The sequence below is a fragment of the Taeniopygia guttata genome, chromosome Z (assembly GCF_048771995.1).
Source record: "Taeniopygia guttata chromosome Z, bTaeGut7.mat, whole genome shotgun sequence".
Lineage (NCBI taxonomy): Eukaryota > Metazoa > Chordata > Aves > Passeriformes > Estrildidae > Taeniopygia > Taeniopygia guttata.
Window position 1 is genome coordinate 10,008,229 of NC_133063.1, and position 12,810 is coordinate 10,021,038.

General features: G+C 52.4%; 1 pseudogene; it reads right to left on the minus strand.

Moving 5' to 3' along the window:
- Positions 1–4,546: 4,546 nt before the first annotated feature.
- Positions 4,547–12,192, minus strand: LOC140681822 (serine/threonine-protein kinase PAK 3-like; annotated as a pseudogene).
- Positions 12,193–12,810: the final 618 nt, after the last annotated feature.

Here is a 12,810-nt window from a genome sequence, read left to right on the forward strand (position 1 = left end):
CAGTCCTCAGCATCTTCAGCCAGGCAGGGCAGGTGCTGTCTGCTCAGAAACTTGCAACTCTGCTTTGCTCCAGCCACAGGACTAGCCAGAGCTGCCACTTACTGATGCTGGATGCTCAGGCCCTGCAGTGGCAGCAGGTGCACTTTGGTGGGAATCTTCCTCCCATTTGGCCTCTTCTTCAGGAAGACATGCATCCAGAGGAGGCTCAGAGGTCTGTTTTGGGCTCTGCAGATAGACAGCAGTGTCAGGGACAGGGAACCTCTCTATTCAGCTCTAGAGCCAGATACACTAAGGAGAAATCTTCTGCAGAGAAATGGCATTCTAATTGTTCAAACTCAAGTCAAATGGGCCAGTTAGATGGGACTGTAGTCTCTTGTACAGGAGAAATTCCATCATGGCTTTAAGAACCAAACAACCCCACTTTCAGCTGCTTAAAAGCTCTGAAAAGGAACTGGAGAAAACAGCCTGGGATCCAACTCCTCCTGCAGATTCTACTGCTGCTGCTGCTTCTGCTGCTGCTGCTGCTGCAAAGGGCCTGGACTGTTCTTTCATTCATCCAACCAGGCTGGCACTGGACTGCACCAGGCCCAGCTCACAGCTTGCTCCACAATTGTCAAATGCTACCCACACCAAAGGCTCCTTTCCCACTCACCCAAGGAGCGGATTCTCTCCAGGCACGGGTGATGTGACCTGCAAGACAAAAGGGAAAAAGAAGCAGATGCTGTAAGGAAACTGCCTGTGCTGGGCAAGCCCACCAAATAGTCAGCAACCAAAGACAGAGCATTCTGCTTTCACTCCATCACTCCAGCAGCAACCCTTGTGTCACACAGCAAGGCAACAGCACTAACTACTGCCTCGTGTCTACCCTTTGTCCTCTTTGGCCTCTCAACCCATAGAAACTCGAGACTGAGAAAGTCCCAGTGGTTCTGCAACAGGCATTCCAGCTTCTGCCCCACCGCAACCAGCAGGAGCTACAGCTCCTCTCTTCCCTGGATTTCAGTTTTCTGAAGGGATTGCATGCAGCAATTGCCATGAGCTTACTGAAAACCCTTCCCCAAAAAAGCTTCACCCAAGTCCCCTTTAGCCATGGTGGCAGTTCCGTGGGGACACAGCGCAGGAACAGCTCCTGGGTTCAGGAGCATACAAGAACTGCTCTGAAATGTCCATCTCAGAGGCCTTTTCCAAGCTGATCCTGTGATTTCATCCGAGAAGGAATGGCTCTTTTAGCACTCAGGAAGTGTCAAGTTCCACAGGCACATGCTGGGATGAGGGAATGCAGACAAGAAGACTTGAACTGAGGGACTTTCCCTCAGTGCTGGAGAGCAGTGCACAGCTTTTCCAAGGACTTCTGCCAAGCTCTCCCAGTCCTCCTATCTTGGAAGTTGTCTGGCTTGAGCCAGCAAACTGAGGAGATTCCAGACCCCATGGGCACAGGCTATGCCACGGGAGGAGCGGAGCCCCTGCAGGCTACATTACAAATGCTGCCCAGGCCCCTCTGGCTAGAGACACCCCCTTCTTAGCTGCAGCTGCTGACAGCAGCTTTACCCAACTCAAGGCCTCTTGGTGGCATTTTGGTGTCCATATGCCACACTGCACAAAACCGTCCACTTACGTGCCAGCTGGGTGAAAAAGTACCCAGAATAGGCCACGGAGAAAGCCGTGCAAACTGCAGCACACACTCTCTCCATGGCCTGAGCAGCGCTGCCCAAGTCTGCACCAGACAACGCCTGCGGGGAAAAACCAAAAATCCTGCGAGTCCTGCTGGCAGAGACCTCGGCGATCAGCAGGTTCCGCCTGCAGTCAGCGTGCCACTGAGCTGCTCTGCTCACTGAGCCCTGCCGGGCCTGGGCACAGCAACTTTGCCTTGGCAACGCTGGGATGCGGCCCCTGACATCACAATAGCAGCCACCCTGGGCTGGTTTGTGAACTCACAGAGTGCAGAGAACCAGATCTTCCCTACAGCTCAGGCCAAAAAAAGCCTGCAAAGCTCTCCTCTGCTACAAAGCAAGACAAAAAGCCCTCCTAGTCCATAAGCTACTGCTCAAGGCATCTAAGAGTAACTCCAAGAACACACTAATCCCCTACAGCCCACCCGGAGAAATTGAGCACTGAGAAGGGAGCGGGATGTGAGGAACCACATCAGTGCTCTTTGGCCACTAATGCTTCTGAGCAAAAACCAGAAGGCTTCTTCCAGTTGGACCTTGCTCAGTTCAGGAAAGCAGAAAACAAGGAGAAGCACTACTTCAATTACATTTAGAGGTTTCTCCTAGCTACAGAGACCAGGTCATGGATCTTTCAGCACTGTTTATTCATTTTACATCACAGCCGTGGGTGTGATTTCAGCAGGGAAATGCCATGACCACAAATGCAAGGGGGATCCTTCTTTCTGGCTCCCTCTAGCAGAGAGGCCTTGGGACCAAAGCACCACCACCATTTCCCTGCCAGTTCTGTCCTTCCACAGTAGTTTTTAGGCCACGGGGTTGAGATGAGTGGCACGGAAGTGACAGCTCTGACACACAACTGAAACCATCAGGGCCAGGGTGGCACGTGGGACTGTTTTTCCGCTCCAGCAGAACAGTGCAGTCCAGAGTGGTGACACTGATACCAAGTGAGTTCAGCCAAGCCAAAAGGGAGTCCAGCCAAGCCCAGTGGAGCCCAGCAGGGTGGTAGGAAGAGGCAGTGGAGCGGCAGATCCGATTCCCACGTGCACACCCAGCGTGGCAGACTGATGGTAGCGGCAGTGCCAAACAGAGCTCTGCAGGGAGAGACACCCATCACCATCGCCGCTGCCACCATCTGCCGCGTCCTCGCCCCCAACCACTGATCTCCAGTCCACTCAGCCCCAGCTAGCTCTCCAAGGGGCGAGTAGGGCAGCAAGAAGCACTCCCTGCTGGACCTGGATGGGCTTTTGGGAGTGCCTCCATTGCTCCCAAGGCGTAGCTGATCCCACTGGCGAATAAGAAAGAGTTTCTTGTCAGGGGTAGAACTCCAAAGCTTTATGGAGGCGGCAAAGAGCCCAACTGCACCTGATCACAACCTGCTGACAAGAGCACCAGAGAGGTGCAAACCACCAATTAAATAGAGAGAAGGAGGAGAACTGACTTGCCAATGAGAAAACAGTAAGGAGTGACTCTTGTACAAACTGACAATGAGGGTATCCAATGAGGGAGGAAAGGGGAAGGGGCCCCAGGCCCTCACCCAACCACCTGACGCTCTGGATGGAAGCTTCAAGATGTAAGGGAAGGCACACCGAGTGACGGACAAGGCATCTGGGAGGAGACAGGGGAATGTCTCTGTACTTACAGGGTGATGGACACTTGAGGAGGGATGGGAAAACTAGGGATAAACCAAAGGGGCACAGAGGGGTACAAGGGGATAAACCATTTTAAAATCGAAATACAATGAAAATACAATAAAGTATAAAAACACAACTCCACAATCGGGTACTGCTAATACAACAGGAAAGCAGGAGCAGGGTTGAGGCCTGTCACAAAGTGGGTTAGGGTAGAATCTGGGGAGGCATGGCCAGTGCCCTCCTGGCAAGGGCACGGAAAAGGAGGGCAGATGGCAGATGGCTGGTGGCTGGCCTGTGCTCTTGAGCAGGTTCCATCTCCAGTCCTGTCCTTCTCAAGGATAGTGGGTACAGGGACGTGGTGGATGAATACGAAAACTGGAAAAGGAAGTCTGTTAAATATTGTGCAACTAAAATTTAAATTTAAATGATCATCAAATATACTGTCAATTGCCACAAAACATCGCACAGTAAATGATTTTGAATCATCACTATATGATGACTATGTATCTATATATATAGATAGCTATACTATATCTATATATTATATACTAATAATGTATCAAACGTACATTGAAACAAAAAACCAGAGTCCATGGGAGAGTTTAAAGTCTAGGGGACAAGATAAGGGAAAGGTTAAAATCTAAAGGACATTGCCCCAAGAAGTCCTCCAGCAGGCCCACAGGCCTCCACAGTGGCTCACGCAGCTCCAAACTGCACAAGTCTTCACTCCCACATGTTGGCCTTAGTTCCCGTGGCAGAACTTGCCTTCCCACGGGACGCTCACCTGTGCCCGAGCCTGTGGAGAAGCCCGGCTCCCTCCCCATCTGCCCACAGCAGCACAGACACTCCCAACCTTTCCCAAGAGCTGCAACACAACCACAGCCACAGCAGCATGCCCTGCATTGCCACCACTGCTCTGCTCCATTTTGCCCCACTCTGCTCCTCTAGTCACTGCTGCCAGCCTGTCTCTCCACTAGAGGTTGTGGCCTGGAGGCACCAAGGTCAGAAGACCTTTGCCCACTTCCAGACCATGCCACAAACCTCAAAGATGGCTTTTCCCACATTTAAGAAACACCTGACCATTCAGAAGCAAATTTAGAGCTTATGCACAGCATGAGAACAAAGGGAGGCTTCCAGCACAGTGAAGGTTTTATGTATTACCGTATTTATTTACACTATCAGTCTAAACAAACTAGAAACTACGAGCTATCAACTAGAAACTACAAAAAACACCAATGGCCTCTTGCAGGGCTAGTATCTCCTGTCGGCCATAAACTGCTGCGTCGCCATGATCAGAGGCGTCAGGCTGGAGGTCGGCTTGGCTGAGGTTACAAAAGGATGCTGCCCAAAGAGAAAAAGAAGAAATTAATTTCTACTGACCTCACAGGCTGAAACTGGCTTTCTCTGGCAAGCAGAAAGATACACAAAGGAGGGCATTCTGTGCACCTCTGTCTCCACATCCAGGACCATGCTACATGAGCCAAACAAGGCTCCCAATCCCACAAATCCATTAACCCAGATGGCTTCAGCTGAATGAGATTTGGTCTAGGCGACCTGGAAAGGCTCCTTCCAACCCATACCAGGCCAGGGTTCTCCTCTGTTTTCCTTTGAAAAGCCCCCAGACTGGAGATTCTCAGCAGCAGGGCCCATCTGCCGCCTTGGACTTGAGCAGACGAGGAGCCCCTGGCAGCGGGCGGCCGGCGCACCCGGCAGCCGCTTTGCCTTTTACCTGCTGAAGTTCCTGGGCAGACCAGCGCCTGTCCTCGTCTGTCTCCAGGCAGCAGCAGAGAAAGTCTCGCAGCCAAGCCGACTGTTGCCTGGGCTTCTGCAGCTTCGGGGTGCCCCTGGTGCTTATCAGCTGCTGAACCTGGAGAAGAAGGAAATGCCACGCTCCACCTGTCTCCTTCACACGCCAAACTGCTCACACAGACCCCACTGGACAAGCTCCACTCCCCAGTGGCTCTTTACTCCCTGCCAGAGGGAGGGAGATACCTTTCCTACCCCTACTAAAAGAACCCAAAGCCAGAGGCAGCCGTAGCCAGTCCAACATGCAAAGGCTCTTGCCTTGACCCCTGATTTCATTGGCTGATGGAATTAGGAGCAACTCCATCAGCAGCAGCACACTTTGCTTCTCTCAGCACTGACACCAGCTCTACAGGTGAGGTGGAAGACAGACTTTAATCTAACTGTACTATTTCCAAGGATTCCTCCCATAAAATGCAGCTCACTGCTCCTTTAGGTAAAGCTGCTCACTGCTCTCTTAGGCAAAGCTTCCACCAAGGAAAAGGCATAGTGATTTTCTTGTGCTATTCATGATGAAATGCCAAGGGGATAATCTGGGCAAGAAGCATAAGAGACTATGCAGCCTGGCACCAATCATTGTCAGGTGTTAGCAAGCTTCCCAGGCAGCAGAATGGGAGTAGATTTAGTCAGAGTGACAGGAGCATCTGAGGGTAGTTGCAGCGTACCGTGCGAGAGGTGTTCATCAGGTAAGGAGGTGCTCCTTCCACCATCTCGATCCCCACAATGCCAAAGGACCAGATGTCCACTTTGGGGCCGTAGGGCTTCCCTGTGAAAATTTCTGGCGCCATCCAGTGAGTAGTCCCAACAGCTGAACTCCGTTTGCTCTGCTCAGCGGTGAGCTGAGCAGCAAGGCCAAAATCAGCTGAGGAGAAAAAACACTCACATCAAGCCAGCTTGAAAAAGGAAAGCAAAGAAAAGAATTCCCCACTGAATCAATGTCTAAGAAGGCAGTGTGGAATCCAGCTGTACCAGGGGCATGCTGCTATTCCTCGAGCCTGCAGCTGAGGAAATACGCAATTGGCCACTTTGCAAAAGCCCCGGACTTCAGGCAGTGGCTTTTAGTCCCCTGAAGCTATTAGACTGCTGCTGCCTTGCTGGGGAAGGGACACACACAAGCCAAAGGCGCTCCTGACCCCTTCTGCCCAGCTACAGCTCCCTGCACCTTGTGGCTGTGCTCTGCGCTCGCAGCAGGGCAGCCTGCACTGCCACAGGCACCAGGGAAGCGGCAGCACCCAAAGGCAGCCCCACACCGCAGCCCGCCACGGCTGAGCCTGGCCAGCAACACCCACCCAACTTGACAGAGCCGTCCAAGCCCAGGAGAATGTTGTGGCTTTTATGTCTCGGTGGATCACTTGCTTGGAGTGAAGGAAATCCAGGCCTTGCAGGCACTGAGAGAGGAAAAAGGAACACGAGCCTGAGTGGATTTCGTGCCACAAGCAGGGCAGTGGCACACCTGCAAGACTGACTTCCTGGGGGTTGGTGAGCCACGGCAGGCCAGGCTGCTGGCAAAGGCAGCAGAGCTGGCTGCTCCAACACGAGGACAGCAGAGCTTTTCTAAGGGCGTGGTTGTTTGCTTTTGAAAGGGAAAGGGCAATTGTTGCTCTGGCCAGTGCCCTGCAAACACAGACTCAAGGTGCACTGCTGCAGTGCCTGTACTCTCTGCAGCCAGACAACAGTGTCTGCTTTTGCAAACACCACTTGGGGTGCAAGGCTCTCCTTTGAGGCTGAGCTCTGTGAGAGTCCTGTGAGGATCTCTTTGTCTTTGCCACTTGCTCAACATGGTGCCACCAGCCACTTTGCTCTTGTGGGGAAGGAATGCAGCACACACAGGCTCCAGGCAAGGCTTTAGAGAGGCAAACACAAACACACTAGAAGAAGGGCAGGCACATTGGCAGGCACTTCATCTGCTCTTGCTACTGCCAGGTGTAAGAGAAAGGCAGAAAGGAAGCTTGGAAGGGGAAATCTCTCCTCTCCTTATCACCCATTTGGAAGGGCGGTCCCGACCAAGCCATGGGAAGAAACAAGCGCCATCCCTTACCTCCCGAGAGACAGCTGCTATCTCTCCTTCTGCCATATGAGTCTCCCTAATGACATCGTGTAAAGAACCTCCGTCCATGTATTCCATCACCAGCCAGAGTTCCTCATCCACCAGGTAGCTGAAAGGAGGAAACAACAGCCTGGAGATGAAGGTGTGCACTTACATGACCTGATGGATTCTTGCTCCTGTGTCTCTCTCAGAGGAAGACAGGAGGAATAGTCATTCACAATGCCCTACAGGGCTTGAACTCTATGTAGTCTAAAGGCTGCTTGGTATCCACACCAATGCAACAGGCCAAGGGAAATACAATCTACAGTGCTTTGTCAGCACTGGAGACCCATGGGAAAAAATCAATTGCCAAAACAAATGAAACCACGTGGAGAGAGGACAGGAACTTTGAGGCTGTTGGCCCAGTGAGACAGGGCCAAGGCTGGTCTTTGAAAGCACACTTCAAACTAGGTACGCCAGCAAAGATGAACGCAGCCCCAATGCAATCTCCTCCCAGGACGCTGTAGATCAGCCCAGAAATAGGAATTAACAGCTCCATCCTCTGCCAGCCGCCAAAGGAGTGGTTGAACTTCTGGCTTGCAGGATGTGAATGACCTTTCATGGCAGAACAGCAGAACCACTCACCTGTCTACAAAGGTCACAAGATTGGCATTCTTATTGCCACGCATGATCTGGATTTCATTCAGGCACACCTCGCTGTTGCTCTCTTCCAGAAGACTAATTTTCTTTATGGCCACCTAAAACAACATGGAAAACATGAACCAAAGTTGGTGGCACAGAACCACCAGGGGAACACAGAGACAGTGCTGATGGGGTGACAGAGCTGGGCTGGGCCAAGCTTCCTTGTGGCTGGACATCAGACCGCTTGCTTGGGCACCTCCCAGGACAAAGAGCCAGATAGCCTTTGCCTTGGAAACCTGGCAGAAACATGGTCTATGCTGTCCACCTCAAAGCTCTAACACCACTCACCGATCCCGCAGACTTCCCCCATGGCTTTACTTGATCATCCCCATTTTCATTCACACACCTCTTGCAAGCAGAAAGTCAATTTCTGCCAGAAAACATGGAGCAAAACTGCTGGACAACCTCTAGGGGGCTTGATCATTCCACTGGCATTCTCCCTTTCACAGCAAGAAAGCAAACTCTTCCAGACATGACAGATCAAATGCTGTCCTAAAACAGTTCTGCAGAAGCTGTGGCGCTGCTTGACGCTTACCTCTTCTCCTGTGGCAGTCTCCACTGCCATGCACACCGTGCCAAAACCCCTAGAAACAAAACGGCCGCAGAGAAAGAAGAAGTCCTTTAGTCCCTGCAAGTGCAGGAATCCACAGTACAAGAGGAAAAAAGTCCAGGGACAAACAGTAAATGGAAAGAACTGTGGCTGCACTCACCCTCTGCCAATTGTTTCCAGTTCTGTGTATTTTGCCTCAGGATCTCCCTCGCTCACCAGCATCTCTGTAAAAATCCCAAGGAAAGATGCTCCCTTCAAAAGAGATCCCACCCTGCAGCAGATCAGAAAGGCAGCCCCACTCTCTGGGACACTGCGTCCTTTCAACTCACTCCCTCAGGAAACAACACCACCACCACACCGCCACCACCTAAAAAACAACAGCAGCAGGACAAGCAGCCCTGCAGCACAGATGGCCTGTCCAAAACTAGAAGTCTAAACTAAAATCTAAGCACATCAAGAAACAGTCAGAGGAGACAGGGATCAGAAAAGTGTAAGCAAGAGAAGTGATTGTTGCCTACAGACATTAAGGGCAGCAGGACAAACACAACCTTTCTGTTTGGGCAATGAACACTCTGGGACATTCAACAAAAGATTTAATCCTTGCAAACATGCAAGGCATGTTGGGTTCTGGAATCCATTTTTATCAACAGCTGCCCTTTCCAGAACAGGAAGAATATTGCAAAGTGCCTCCAGCAGAGCTAAGAACTCCAGCTTGAAGCAGGACTTTGCCTAAACAATGCCCTTCTGCCGCTCAAGAGCAGCAGCTGATGTTCTACCCTACTGTGATGGGCCTTGGGAATGAGGTCCCTCAGCTTTTAGGACAGGCTGAGCTCTGAAGATGACCTTGGCCTTGCCCCACAGGAGCTGGGCCCCACAGGAGCTCCTGGAGGCCTCCTCATGTGCTCAGTCACAGCCTCCTGCTCAGCCAGAAACAATCTCTGCTCTGCCTTTTGCCTAGAGGGAAGCTCAGGCAAGGCCAAACCAGGCCCAGCTGCCCTCCGAGGCAGGAGCAGCAGCCCAGAGATCCCTCCCCACCTCAGAGCACAGCAACAGCTCCTGTGGGGAGGCCTCAGGAGCTGGCACTCAGCTGAGGAGGAACAGGAGCTGGGACAGCTCTTGCTGACACACGCACGCACACACCAGGCACTGCTGCGGCACACAAGGGTCACAAAGGACGTACTCAGCATGGCCAGGCACTTGTCCTCTGTCTTCTCTCCCAGCAGCTCCCTACTGCCAGAGGAACTAGTCGTGCTCCAGGTGCACGAGCTGCTCCTGCTTGAGTTTCCAGCTTGGGCACTGGAGGCTTCTTCAGCTGCAGCTTGTGCAGGTGCCACGACAGAGGAGCTGGAGCTCTGGGACAAGAAATTAATTTGGGTCACAAATGTGCCTGGCAGAGATGCCCCTCTGATCTCATTTCAAATGCAAGCCCTGAGGAAGATGCTGCTGGCCACATCCAGGGCTCTTCACCTCTCAGCTTTTGCAGCCCACTTCTCCAGCTCAAGGCCCCGAACCCAAAGCCTGCTTTTACATGAGGGACAGAATGTCACCAAAGACACTGCTAACCCAAACAGGCACTTACTGATGCTGGCTGCTCAGGCCGCGGGCTGACAGAAGGGGCAAGTTCATTGGCACCTTCCTCCTCTTCAGCCTCTTCCTCGGGTGCAGAGGCAGCCGGAGCAGGTGCTGGCGCTGCCCTTGTGCTCTGTGCGCAGACAGCAGCAGCAGGGTCAGGAAAGAACCTGTCATTCAGAGCCTTACGTCTCTTCAGCTACAGGCCCCGCTGCATCTCAGCTGTTCCTTTAGCTGCTGACTTTGGCTGTTCTGTGCGGAGGGCCAGGTCCCTTCTGGGGACAGTGTCTCCTCATATCCTGCAAGTCTGTGAACTGCACCTTTGCACTACTCTCTTCACTGGGGACAAGGAGCCTGCACAGCCCCTGGGCACAGAGGGCCTCACTTGTACCCCAGGAGCATCCAAAGACATCCTATTGCTACCCCTTGTCTCTTGCTGAGAAAAATTCCCAGCCCCTGTCAGAACAGTAGAGAAGTGATGCCTAATCGTCCCAGTTCCACACCCCTTCTCCAGGCCTCACAGGCTGGGGGAAGTGCTCTGGGGGAGCTGGAAAGATTCCAGTCCTCAGCATCTTCAGCCAGGCAGGGCAGGTGCTGTCTGCTCAGAAACTTGCAACTCTGCTTTGCTCCAGCCACAGGACTAGCCAGAGCTGCCACTTACTGATGCTGGATGCTCAGGCCCTGCAGTGGCAGCAGGTGCATTTTGGTGGGAATCTTCCTCCCATTTGGCCTCTTCTTCAGGAAGACATGCATCCAGAGGAGGCTCAGAGGTCTGTTTTGGGCTCTGCAGATAGACAGCAGTGTCAGGGACAGGGAACCTCTCTATTCAGCTCTAGAGCCAGATACACTAAGGAGAAATCTTCTGCAGAGAAATGGCATTCTAATTGTTCAAACTCAAGTCAAATGGGCCAGTTAGATGGGACTGTAGTCTCTTGTACAGGAGAAATTCCATCATGGCTTCAAGAACCAAACAACCCCACTTTCAGCTGCTTAAAAGCTCTGAAAAGGAACTGGAGAAAACAGCCTGGGATCCAACTCCTCCTGCAGATTCTACTGCTGCTGCTGCTTCTGCTGCTGCTGCTGCTGCAAAGGGCCTGGACTGTTCTTTCATTCATCCAACCAGGCTGGCACTGGACTGCACCAGGCCCAGCTCACAGCTTGCTCCACAATTGTCAAATGCTACCCACACCAAAGGCTCCTTTCCCACTCACCCAAGGAGCGGATTCTCTCCAGGCACGGGTGATGTGACCTGCAAGACAAAAGGGAAAAAGAAGCAGATGCTGTAAGGAAACTGCCTGTGCTGGGCAAGCCCACCAAATAGTCAGCAACCAAAGACAGAGCATTCTGCTTTCACTCCATCACTCCAGCAGCAACCCTTGTGTCACACAGCAAGGCAACAGCACTAACTACTGCCTCGTGTCTACCCTTTGTCCTCTTTGGCCTCTCAACCCATAGAAACTCGAGACTGAGAAAGTCCCAGTGGTTCTGCAACAGGCATTCCAGCTTCTGCCCCACCGCAACCAGCAGGAGCTACAGCTCCTCTCTTCCCTGGATTTCAGTTTTCTGAATAGATTGCATGCAGCAATTGCCATGAGCTTACTGAAAACCCTTCCCCAACAAAGCTTCACCCAAGTCCCCTTTAGCCATGGTGGCAGTTCCGTGGGGACACAGCGCAGGAACAGCTCCTGGGTTCAGGAGCATACAAGAACTGCTCTGAAATGTCCATCTCAGAGGCCTTTTCCAAGCTGATCCTGTGATTTCATCCGAGAAGGAATGGCTCTTTTAGCACTCAGGAAGTGTCAAGTTCCACAGGCACATGCTGGGATGAGGGAATGCAGACAAGAAGACTTGAACTGAGGGACTTTCCCTCAGTGCTGGAGAGCAGTGCACAGCTTTTCCAAGGACTCCTGCCAAGCTCTCCCAGTCCTCCTATCTTGCAAGTTGTCTGGTTTGAGCCAGCAAACTGAGGAGATTCCAGACCCCATGGGCACAGGCTATGCCACGGGAGGAGCGGAGCCCCTGCAGGCTACATTACAAATGCTGCCCAGGCCCCTCTGGCTAAAGACACCACTTTCTTAGCTGCAGCTGCTGACAGCAGCTTTACCCAACTCAAGGCCTCTTGGTGGCATTTTGGTGTCCATATGCCACACTGCACAAAACCGTCCACTTACGTGCCAGCTGGGTGAAAAAGTACCCAGAATAGGCCACGGAGAAAGCCGTGCAAACTGCAGCACACACTCTCTCCATGGCCTGAGCAGTGCTGCCCAAGTCTGCACCAGACAACGCCTGCGGGGAAAAACCAAAAATCCTGCGAGTCCTGCTGGCAGAGACCTCGGCGATCAGCAGGTTCCGCCTGCAGTCAGCGTGCCACAGAGCTGCTCTGCTCACTGAGCCCTGCCGGGCCTGGGCACAGCAACTTTGCCTTGGCAACGCTGGGATGCGGCCCCTGACATCACAATAGCAGCCACCCTGGGCTGGTTTGTGAACTCACAGAGTGCAGGGAACCAGATCTTCCCTACAGCTCAGGCCAAAAAAAGCCTGCAAAGCTCTCCTCTGCTACAAAGCAAGACAAAAAGCCCTCCTAGTCCATAAGCTACTGCTCAAGGCATCTAAGAGTAACTCCAAGAACACACTAATCCCCTATAGCCCACCCAGAGAAGTTGAGCACTGAGAAGGGAGCGGGATGTGAGGAACCACATCAGTGCTCTTTGGCCACTAATGCTTCTGAGCAAAAACCAGAAGGCTTCTTCCAGTTGGACCTTGCTCAGTTCAGGAAAGCAGCAAACAAGGAGAAGCACTACTTCAATTGCATTTAGAGGTTTCTCCTAGCTACAGAGACCAGGTCATGGATCTTTCAGCACTGTT